We start from the raw sequence: 12,229 nt of genomic DNA on the forward strand, positions 1-12,229 counted from the left end.
AAAAAAATTATTTTGAAATAAGTCATATTCAAAACTATAAAAAAAATAAAAGTATTGAAGATTAATGTAGTTTTAAACACAACAGAAGTAGTTTAATTCGAGATTTTGCACATTTTTATTTATCTATTTATTTTTAACAGAATTTTTATTATAGTCTTGAGCACTTATCTAGGTAATTTTCTTCACTACAATGTATTCTGTTTTCTCAGTTGACAGTTTAAGCATTCCATAAAAAGTTACACTAACGACTAAGACGAAAATAGTGTCGCGTCTCTAGTTTTCTTAATTGACATTTTAATTAAGATGTGATAGGTTAAATAATTGCCCTTTAAATGCCCTTTCCGAATATACAATTGCCCGAGCTCTATCTTTTAGCTTTAATTTAGTAAATTATTAGGTAACTACTTAAGCATTTTGATAAAAAAAAAGCATTTAAAAAGAAACAGACTGGCGTTGAATTGTGGTTCTGACAAGAACCGGTTTTAGTATAACGTTCGACACTTTTCAGCATCCAATGAGAAGTAGACCTCGTGTTAGACTAATTTAGTGAGTTTTTTATAGCCATATGTACTACATTTATTAAATTGTTGTCCCCTCTCCCTCTTCCGATTAACGATGTTGATTAATCAGTTCGGATATATATAAGCGTACTCGTCGACCAGACCGCGTTGTTGTGTGTGCTGGTTTGCCGTCCATCTTCCTTTCTGTAGGGATAACTTGAGAATGCTGTTCATCTGCAATGTTATATGTGTACGCTGATTCAAGTCTGAATAGGTACAGTTTTACTTTGCGTGGATATTAGTTGGGTAATGAATACATAATCGCCTTAAGCACTTTGTGTGGACCATCGTATGAAAACTGTAATGAGATTTTTAAACCATCTCATCGAATCAGAACATACTGGGCTGATTGTAGATCTTTATGTACGAATATTTTCTGTTCACTATGCCTAGTAACAGCCACAGATCGTAGAAGTTGGAAGTGATCGCGAAATTGTTGTACGTTTGACTGGGTGGTGGTGTGGGGCTGTAGGGTATCCGACTCTAGAAATTCACCTAGTAGACGTAGTGGATTACCATACAATATATCGGGGGCTGTTGCTTTCATATCTTCTTCACAGGTCACACGAATACCTAGAAGAACAGAGCGAAGAACAAGTTATGAGGGCTTTTAATTGGGTGTAGAATTGCTCAATCATACTATTTTCCGATGGATGGTAGGCAGTTATGGGGATATGTTTCGAGTTTGTTAAATAAGAAAGCTCCTTGAAATATTAGGACTCAAATTGTCTGCCTTGATCCGTAGTGATTCTAAAAGGTGCTCCAAAGCGACAGATACATCCTTCATAGAATATTCGTAATACTGTTGTGGCTTCTTGATCTGCCATGGAAAAAGTTTCAGGACAATATGTGAATCTATCTATACATGTGAGACAGTAACAGTATCCTTTCCACGGGTGGCATCATGATTATGCCAATGGAGAAACGTGGCGAGTGATTTTTGTTTTTTGGCAAGAGAGACACTCGCGTACCCATTTAGTACAATTTTTGCCCGCCGATTGCCAAATAAAACCTTGCGTAACAAGCTTCATAGATGCACGAATGCCAGAATATGTTAGGGAATGTAACTGATTGAATACAGTGAAACGAAATGTTGAAGTTGAAATAAAGGATCTTACGGTGCCAGTAAAAATGTCGCAAAAATGGCTTTGATGGAGCAGGGAATGTGAATTCGTTTGAATTGTAGAGATTGGTTTGAATTTAGTTATTCCTGAAGTTCCCTATCGGATTCCTGCTCAGAAGAATGGGTTTCGTAATCCACGTGTATTGATAGCTCAGAAATTCGTGAGAGTGTATCGTCAATTACATTATCTTTCCCCGAAACGTGTTGAATATTTGTTAAGACATTTTCTTTTATTTACCCAAGTAGAAGTTCATTCACGGTAGAATAAGTACAGGAAGCGTTGAGCAGATGTAGAAGTCAAGCGTACCTAGGAATCTTTGTGATTGTTTTGCAATAGTTGGTTTGGGGAAGTTGATAACGATTGTCAGAGGCAGAGTAATCTAGAAAAGAATATTCTTGTTTACCAAATTTGCATTTCGCTTGATTGAGTAACCCGTAGGAATGTAGGCAGGTTAAGTTTTCAATTTTCCCGCCATCCATATTGATTAAGGTTTGAATAGTCTCCGAAGTTCCGGTCGTGGGATTAGCTGCGGCTATGGTTTAAGTTTGTATTGGTTCCATGATACCTTGTCCGTCATAGTTACGATAATGAAATTGTAAGTTAAGCGAGAGATGACTTGATCAAGTAATTCGCAGTAAATTGTCCGACATAGTGGTAGACCCCACAGATAACTCAGAAATTGGGGGAGTTTCCTGTCTCCAAATCTCAATGAGTTGTTTCATTTACGCTTAGATGCCTAACCAACGAATGAGTGCTGCCTTGATGGGTACTGTAAAGACCACTAGAACTCATTATCGTTTGAACAAGCAAACATTGATAGCGCCCTCGTATATATATATATCCCCTAGTTCTTCTTTTAGTCAGTAAGATCAGATGTATGAGCTTTTATGTTTAGCCTAATAAAGATTCTTCTATTACGATTTAAAGTGAATACTTTTATTTACTGGTCGTTCTATATAAATTGCTTTACTAAATAATTAAATTTGTATAAACAGTGAATTAGACTGAACGGGTAGTGTCACCAAGTTTTTACATTATTTAATATTAGTTTAAAGTCGTGTGTTAGAACGATTCATACGAAAAACCAAAAAAATCGAGGTACGTCCGAAACAAAATTAAATCCTACATTTCGAGACGTAACAGTACCTAACTACTACCACTGCATTAGACGACTGACTATGAATTAATGAAAACAGAATAATATTCCCGCGATTTCGTCTACATCGGTATCTCGCGCAAATTGTGCGTAACTGCCGCTTACTTTACGATGAGGCAGAAGTAGAAAATTCCCTCATCTCTTACACATGCGCGCCCCTTTGNACTCAGGTGGCTCATTTAGAAGTAATGCTGAAACGTACACTTTGTATTCTAACAGTGATATGGGCTTTAATTTGATTCTTGAACCCAATATCGAAGATACCTATTTAAAGCCTATGGCTATAAGTATCACAGTTAGTAACTTTCAATTTTAATTTTTCCTATATTTTTTAATTATTAATTGATTATAGGTAATGGTTCACAGTGAACTAGACAGAAGTTTCAATATGAACAGAGCACAAATATTACAAATAGGGACAGTAACAGATCTCGAAATAGGAGCGAGGGTTTATAAAAGTACCGAAAGGATGAGAAGTATAGATCCATCAATACGGAAATGTTATTTTAAAGATGAACATAAACTTTCTTTCTACAACTTTTATACTTCGGCTAATTGCGCAATTGATGCTAAATTACGCGAAATAATAAACACCTGCAGCTGTACCTCTTTCTTTAGCAACATGAGAAATACAGGTATTTTTTTTTTATCATCATCATCAGAAAGTCGTCAGTCCTAAGACTGGTTGGACACGCACCTTCACTCTTTTCTATCCTGAGTCAAATCTTGCATTTCCCTAGAACTAGAACAACCCACATCCTTAACTATTTGCGAACAGTTATCTAATCTAGGTCTACCTCTACCCCTCCTAACTCCTATTTCTGCCTCTAATATGACTCTGACTAGACCTTCATACATGAGAAGGTGTCCTACCAACCTATTTCTTATTGACTTCCATTCAGTCCTCTGCTTTCCTATTCGTTCTAATACCTCTTCATTTCTAACCTTCACTATCCACGGTATTTTTTTCGTTTCTTACGAATTTGAATTTCTCAATAATTTATTTTTCATTATTAGGAGTACAAAAGTGTGAAAATACCACAAAGTTACTGTGCATATTAGCAATTGAGAGTAAGTCATATTCTTTCACCTAAAAGATTAATTTGACATTTAAGTATATAAGTATCTGTACGTAGATGAGCCATTACCTTCTGAGTGCTTAAGCGATTGCGAATCAATTATGTATACTATAATTCCATCTGTGGTAGATCTCATTCCAAATAGTTCATACGTCATCAATCCGTTTCTGTAAGTATTCCTTTTATATAGCCTACTTTAAATTACAGATATGTATGTATCTACGTATGTTTTATTTTCGTTACAGAAATGAATTCAATTTTACTTCTAAAACAACTGTTCTTAACGTATTCTACGGATCGCAGTTTCAAGAACTTATGATCAGAGATAGTGTAACGTCTGCAGGATATTTATTCTGTAAAGCGTCTACTTAAACTCGTCATGTTACGGATTTGAAATTTGAACATACGCTTGTTTCAGATTCCCTGGGTGGAATATTTAGTCTGTTCCTTGGCCTGAACATAATCAGTTTTGTTGAGATGTTCTACTATTTGTTCGTAAGATTACCAATTAATTATAGAACATTAAAACACCTTGCCGTCTGCAGAAATCAGTCTCACCTTTTAAATTACCCTTTAGACTTTAAAAATACAAGAGGAACTGCTTCTAGACCAGTCAATGTAAAGTACACATTGGAAGCTTTCAAAAAGTATTGAATATTTAAAGTTAGCACTAGAATTTGAATGTATGCACGTTGCTACTGTTTAAAACTATTTCATTAATTACATGTATTGAACGTATTGTTCATTATTTTTTGACGATGTAAAATGCCAATGCCGAAAATTATGTATTTTAAAAACCTTCTGTGTATTATTTAAAGTGAAACTTTTATTACATCGCCTCAAATTTTTTCGTCCATCCATCGCATGTCGCAATACAACCGGCCGCGGAGTAGGGGCAAAAGTGAAAGGCGCTCGGCAGAGCAGCCAACGTTAATATGGCGGCGCCCATGGCTCTCATGAGCTAACAGTGTAGCATTTATATTTTCACCCATTCGTGCAAGTGCATGACAATTACATTTATAGACTGATGCTCAAAGTGAAGATGAAATTATTGATAGAATAACTAAAGTTCAAAATGATTCAATGTTTTAAATAAATATTGTTCTGTTTTTACCATGCGTCTATCATCTGAATGATTGTATATATGTATTCGAAAAGTTTCAATTGCATCGTGGTTTCATAAAACCACATAATTTTTTTTTTTATTTTATACTTACCCACCGCAATGTCCCTGCTTGCGACGCAACAACGGTCAACCACTATAACCTTTTTTGAGGTAATGTGTTTGAGTCGTCGACATATTCATTACAAAACAAATCCAGAAAATAGTGGTAACAACGCATTAAACTCACCCATAATACCCAAGCTATGCCTGAGACTTGTAGATTAAACCATTTTAAATGTAGTCGGTGATGGTGGAAATTAGCGTACACCTTTCCGATCTTTTTGAAATGTTAGCATGTTATATTGTACTATTCGTCATGTTGATCAAGAATTTATGTTACATACTAGGCTTTACCCACGACTTCGGCCGCGTTAATGTCCTAAATACGTATCCAAAATCATCGACGACCTCATAAAACTAATTTCTTCTTTCCCCCAGGAACAGTGCTTTTTTATGGATAAAAAGTACCCTATGTTATTTTCTGTACACCTGACAATGTGTACAAAATTTCATGATGATCAGTTGAGTAGTTAAGGTGTGAAATGGTAATAAACAAACGAACAAACTCACATTCATATTTATAATATTAGTGAGGAAAGCTAGGATGTTGTGTGCGGAAACCACGTGTTCATCTATTTTTTCAGCTTTTAAAAATTAAAAACTACGAAGACATATTACCAATATCTCACAAAACATTCAAGTAAAGTTAGGTTATTACCTATTGGTAATAGGGGTTGGTGGAGGGACGTTGTTAAAAATGTGTGTGTGCTTGTCAGTTCAGCAAGTAGATATCCATCAACGTAAATGGACCTTGTTGAATATACTGAATACCACTATATGCGCACTGGGCCACAGATGGCGTTCACCACGCCTTTTGAGGTACTTTATAAAACGCTGTCTCTAGGGAGAAGATAGAGTTGGTCCGTCTTCTGTCGAAACTGTTTGCGACGCGCTGATGAAATCCGACAAGATCGAAATTGCGATCCGTGTCTGGTATTCTCAACAGAATAGTGACTACCATCCACTGTGAACTTCTTCATTCGATTTAGTTACGTTCCTACACCATCACGTGTCTTCATTGTTAAAACACAATATCCAACAGTTTAATAAAAATTAATACATGAGATTGGTCGTAATAATCGTATTAAATATGTTATGTCTCTGATTATAAGTTTTATGTAATTTATAGATTAAGTAGAATGACAAGATTAAATTATGTACGTATGTGTTACTAGATAAGGACATATTTAAAGTAAAACACACTACTCATCTGTTTTAAACCAACCCCGACCATCCCCACAAACAAATGTACGTAAAAGCAAGTAATGCGTTGAGGTCTTTTAATGTGAAATGTACTTTATTTTATTATTAAAATTACAAAAAGTAGCAAACTGTTAATAATTTCATCGATGTTTTTTTTGAAGTGTACAAGCTATTAGTACTACTTCTTAATAATAAATCTTCAAACAGAAAAGCAGACAAATCGACAAACCAGGAAAACTGTAGGCAGGAGCAATAACTGACTGTGTACGTAGAATCACGTAATGTGTGACGCAAACAGTAAGAGCGTTACTAATCGTAAATTGTGTTTTTTACGCAGTGAGGCAGTGAGTATACAGTACAGTAAGTGTAGACAAGGAAATGTTTACATTTTGTTTGACAACTGATCATATCATAATTGATGAGCAATCGGTCTTCGTGCAATGGATCATTTCGTTTTCTAAGTAGATGTATTTGTTTACCGTTATTTTCTATAATTTGCGCATGCAGATTTTATAAAATTTGTTATGAGTATGCATGTTTGAGGAATGTGACTAATTATTAAAAGATGCGCATGCGCGAATCAATGTTAAATAAATCGGTTGTCTGTAAAGTCGGTTTACTGACGATAGTTGAACGTGACAGCGTCATAAGAAAATACTGATGGAATGGTTTCATTTTTCAAAAGAAAATTTTAATTTTATTTGTTTGATAGATATTTTGTATGGATATAGAGAAGGAGGTAAATGGAAATGTATTATTGTATAGCAGCTGTCCACGCGGACGCATCGCTCACTCAAGTAGGAGAGAGACAGATGTCGAACGCTGCCGAACGCGGAGGCCGATTGTGCCTCTTTGTCGCTCGTTCCGCGCTCTCGCTTGCACTTCAAGCCTTAAATGGAACGCCTCAGAGCGAGGTAACGCCGCATGAGTCATGTTTTTCCGTGCGTGCAGCCGCTCTATCGAATTATAAGACGTTGTCACGTCAAAAGGAAAAGACGAAAGTTTATCCCTGCTTTTTATATTCATTCGCTTTGCATTGAGTCATTGCTCCTAAATTCTAGTTTTCTTGGGACAAATTATGAAGACTCTAGACAGGGAGTCTAATTTCTCTACATAAAACTTGTTGCGAAAATTCAGTAAAATAGTAGGCAGCGTTGTGATCGCTATGAGTTCAAGGTCTCCAAATTGGCTTGAAAAAATATTGATTTACCCAGCTCACCATAACAAAACGTTGACAATGTACGTACTACTTTTCATTTCANAATTAAATTCTTATACACAATAGATCTTTATTAACGATGTCTACGACAGTAATACAAGGCGATCGATAGTGACACGTAGCGCTCCTGGAATTATATTGGACCTTATGTTGCTCCATTCAAATATCCGCTTTTCCGTTTATTGATTCATCCGCTTTACTGTTAAAACTACCACCATTAGCAGTGCCGAATAGTTACATGCATATACGTGTAATAATCAATTAAAATATTGCACCCCCAACAACGACATCAGGATCTTCTTCGATATATTCGCAGCATTTCGCATAGTTCGGCCATTCACAGCTGAGGGTATTTTCGTTGAAAATTAAAGGAGATGTACATTTAAACATGTGCCCGTAACCATGGAAACATGAATAGAACGTCCTGCAATTGTCAGGATTTTTTTTTAATCCGACATAGTCGCTTTCGCAAATGTCCGTCATCAACGACGCCGGTTGATCATCATCGTCTCCAACAAGTGCAAGTGCGTCAATGAGTTGGCAGCTAAGCGAAATCTCATTGAAAACAAAACCATCGGGACAATGGAGAACTGAAAGTACATTGTTTCCTTTCGAGATTATCCTGTCGTCGTTGCTATTGAATGTCTCGTACGCCAGATCCATTGGAGTTAGAATAACACGGTCCGCAATTGACGTGGGCATCGTGATTACTCCCACAAATAGTAGAATGTGAATAGGAATGTCTAAAATGATGAACTGTCAGCAATAACATTATCGTACGCTTTGCATACATGCTTTAATCACAATGTATGTAACAAAGTAGTTTTCTAAACAAGTTTTATACTTTTTACTAAGCGTTTCTAACAATAAAATAATTATTGAATTCAAATATCAGTTCGGATTCGACAAATGCCGGAACAAAACGAAATCTGCCAAATTAATTTCATTATTAATATCCATCATTTTTTAACTAGAATTGTACAGAGGAGGATGGAAAAAAGGGCGGAAGAACTATTAGGGGAAGATCAATTTGGGTTTAGAAGAAATAGAGTATCGCGCGAGACCATTCTAGCTTACGGGTAACAATAGAGAAAACGATAGAAAAAGGAAAGAGTGCGTAAATAGGATTTGTAGATTTAGAAAAAGCTATTGACAATGTTAAATTGGACAAGATGTTAAATATAATTAAAAATGTAGGGATGAGTTACAAAGATAGAAGAGTGATACTTAGTTTATATAAAGAACAACAGGCAGTTATAGAGCTGGGGCTGCAACGTAGAGAAGTAAATATTAGAAGGGGAGTCAGATAGGGATGCACACTGTGTGTCTACTTTTTAATCTATACATATCGACGCGATGAACATCATTAAAGACAGTACAACTGTAGGGATAGATATACAGTGGCAAAAGATTAGTATCTAGCAAGGAGTACCTAGACATAGCTTTAAATAAAATGGAAGCGGTACTGACAGATCAGTACTGTATGAAAATAAATAAAAGTAAAACTAAAATACTGGTATGCAAGGGAAGAAAAAGTAGGGCAAGGGCGAATATAAAGATAGGAGACGAAAAGTTAGAAGAAGTGACTGATTTTAGATAAGTCAGATAAGTCAGGACGGAAGGTGTAGTAGGGATATAAAGCAGAGGATAGGGCATGTCCAACCAGTCTTAAGACTGACAGCCTTGTCCTGTCGCCTTTAATAAAAAAAAGTCACTTCTATGCTTGCAAACGGTTAAATTAGAAATTCGAGAATGGTTGTTAAAGGTGTATGTTTGGAGCACGGCGTTGTACGGATGCGAAACATGGACAGTGGGCGCGGTGGAAAAGAAAAGGTTAGAAGCCTTCGAAATGTGGTGTTATATGCCAATGATGAGGATAACGTGGGTAGAAAAGGTTAGAAATGAAGACGTATTAGAAAGAACAGGAGAACAGAGGACTCTATGGAAGTCATTAAAAAATAGGCGAGATAGGACACCTTCTCAGGCATGAAGGTCTGATCAGAGACATATAAGAGGCAGAAACAGGAGTTAGGAGGGGTAGAGGTAGACCTAGGTTAGATTATTGTTCGCATATAGTTAAGGATGTGGGTTGTTCTAGTTTTAAGGAAATGCGAAGTTTAATTCAGGATAGGAAAGAGTGGAGGAACGTGTCCAACCAGTCTTAGGACTGACGACCATATGATGATCATCCATCATTTTAATAAACTACAAGTAACCAGGATAAAGATGAATATATTATAAAAAGCAAAATCATCAATGCGACAACGCTGCGTTATCTTATTGGTAGATACTTCAATATTTATCAGCGTTTTTTTCATACTAGTTCTTCAAAATGCTTAATAAAATTGCAATAACGTAATCAAAGTTGTAGAATTGATAAATTAACATTTTGTAATTTATTCATTTTTGCCATTTAACTAACATAAAGTTTAAAAGTAAAATTAGCCGTATTGGTTTTATATTTTAACTACTACGCTAAATTTATGGTTTTGAGTAGATACATCATTGATTCAGAATTTCCAAATTAATATACACCACTTGGGTACGTTTTACAAATAATTTCTTTAATTAAAGTAGTTTTAGCGTGAAAGGTTTCTTTTATATTGATAGTATTCCACATTCGAATTAATAATTATTCAACTTCTGATTTTGTTATATTTAAGCACATACCTCTCAATTTTAGAACATTATACAGGGACATGCTCTTTCTTATTTCTTTCATTGTTTTTGTATTAGCCCAGGTTTGACACAACACTCTCTAAACGTTATCACCATAAACATATCGAAAATTAACAACTGAGAATACTAAGTATAAGATATGTGGTGTATCATCGTTATCACTTATTCCTTATCACGTTGTAAAGTACCCACATTTTAAAGGTCTATTATCTTTTCCTATTTACAAAAATAAGAATTACAATATTACGCTAGAAATACATCTAGACTTTCGAACCTTCATGTTCTTATTTATTATACAGTAGCAACGTTTTGACTATATAACATCTCCAGTCGTCATCAGATAGCTAATTATAAACTTAAAACTACGGGATTCATATATAGTTAAGTGATTATCCGGGTGCGACGTTTCGTTTCGGTTGGTTAGGTTGCAGTTCCGGAATTACTTTCAACAGCGGTTTCCATGTGTTGTTGATTTCCACATCTGGATGGCTAAATGTTGATTATTGCTAGACAAATGCTGTTTCTTTAAATTTACGTCGTAATCAGTGCTCTTCCTGATGGAGAATTTCTGCCTTCTCGCAACTAATTTGATGATTGTTTGTTCAGGCATGTTCTGCTATTTCGGATCGTGTAGTTTTTCCCTTCTAAGTGTGTGATATCATTATCATAAGGTTGTTGGTCCTAAGACTGGTCGGACAAATACCTTCACTCCTATCCTCAGTTTATCTTCGCATTTCCCTAAAGCTAGAAAAAAAAACTTTTGGGTGTTTCATTCCCACCAGCCAGTAATGCTGGTGGGCGGGCAGTCCTTCCGGACTACGCCGGAAGGTAGGGCGGAAGGCCCTCTTCAGTCTGCTTTCAGGAATCGTGGGAATGTGTGGGTGGTGGTTCGGGTGAGAAAGTTGAGACGGACGAAATGAAGACAGAAGAGAATGAAAGATTATCTGTGGAATATTACTGTCTCAGCATTTGCCTAAGTGATCGAAGGAAACCACAGAAAAACTTGGACCAAGGCAGACGGACTCGGAATCGAACCGGCGTCCTCCCGAATGCTAAGCAATGGTCTAAACCTCTAGGCCATGCCGCTCGGTCCTAAAGCTAGAGCAACCCATATCCTTAACTATTTACGAACAGGAATCTAATCTATGCCTACCTCTACCCCTCCTAACTTCCGTATCTGCCTCTAATATGTCTTTGACTAGACCTTCATGCCTGAGAAGGTGTCCTACTAACCTATCTCGCCTATTTCTTGCTTACTTCTACACAGTCCTCTGTTCTCCTACTCTTTCTAATACCTCTTCATTTCTAACGTTCTCTATCCGCGGTATCCTCATCATTCGTTTGTAACACATTTGTGTGTGATAAATATTCTTTTATTCGGTTCTCCAACGGTCTCCTTGTTTTCCCAGTGTAGAAATGATCACATGCGCATGGAATCTTTTATATATATGCAGTTCTTCGTTCCTTTCTGTGTTGAAGGCTTCGTTTTCGTGAGATAGTCACGCAGAGTCTTGGACGAGTAGACGGAAGTTTTTATGCCAGAATGGTTGGCTAATCTCCCAATCTTGTCAGATATTCCTTTTATGTATTGTAGTCGTAGCAGTTGTTTGTCCTCTTAATGTTTTAATTCATCCAGCAAAAATCAAGATTTAGCCATACAAGTGTGGAAACTCTGTACATTTCTAATACTACCAGGCCTGTAATTTTCAAACAAGTACTACAGCATTCTAGATGTTAAGGATACCTTTGACATGTTATAATTAAGAAAAATATTATTTAACGTTAACATTTCCAGTAGGTACCATAAAAAATTAGTATAAACAGATATTAAAATAGTAATATTTTATTTTATATTTTAGCTGAATTACATTTAATATGTTGGTAGAATTCTTTCGTTCTTTGTGTCATAAAGGCACATCTAATGTTTTATTAAACTCATGCAAACGGCTCCATTTCAACAGCAATTACACACATTTAGGGCTCA

The 12,229-nt window shown here is 36.1% G+C and overlaps 1 protein-coding gene across 1 annotated transcript in view; it reads right to left on the reverse strand.

The window, feature by feature from the left end:
- Positions 1 to 10,363, reverse strand: part of LOC108739756 (T-lymphocyte activation antigen CD86) — a 365,407-nt gene extending 355,044 nt beyond the window's left edge. Inside the window, exon 1 of the mRNA XM_025980313.1 lies at positions 10,237 to 10,363. The gene's annotated coding sequence lies outside the window, so the exon portion shown is untranslated. The remainder of the gene's footprint in view (positions 1 to 10,236) is intronic.
- Positions 10,364 to 12,229: the final 1,866 nt, after the last annotated feature.

The sequence above is a fragment of the Agrilus planipennis genome, unplaced genomic scaffold (genome assembly GCF_000699045.2).
Source record: "Agrilus planipennis isolate EAB-ADULT unplaced genomic scaffold, Apla_2.0 scaffold222, whole genome shotgun sequence".
Classification (NCBI taxonomy): Eukaryota; Metazoa; Arthropoda; class Insecta; order Coleoptera; family Buprestidae; genus Agrilus; species Agrilus planipennis.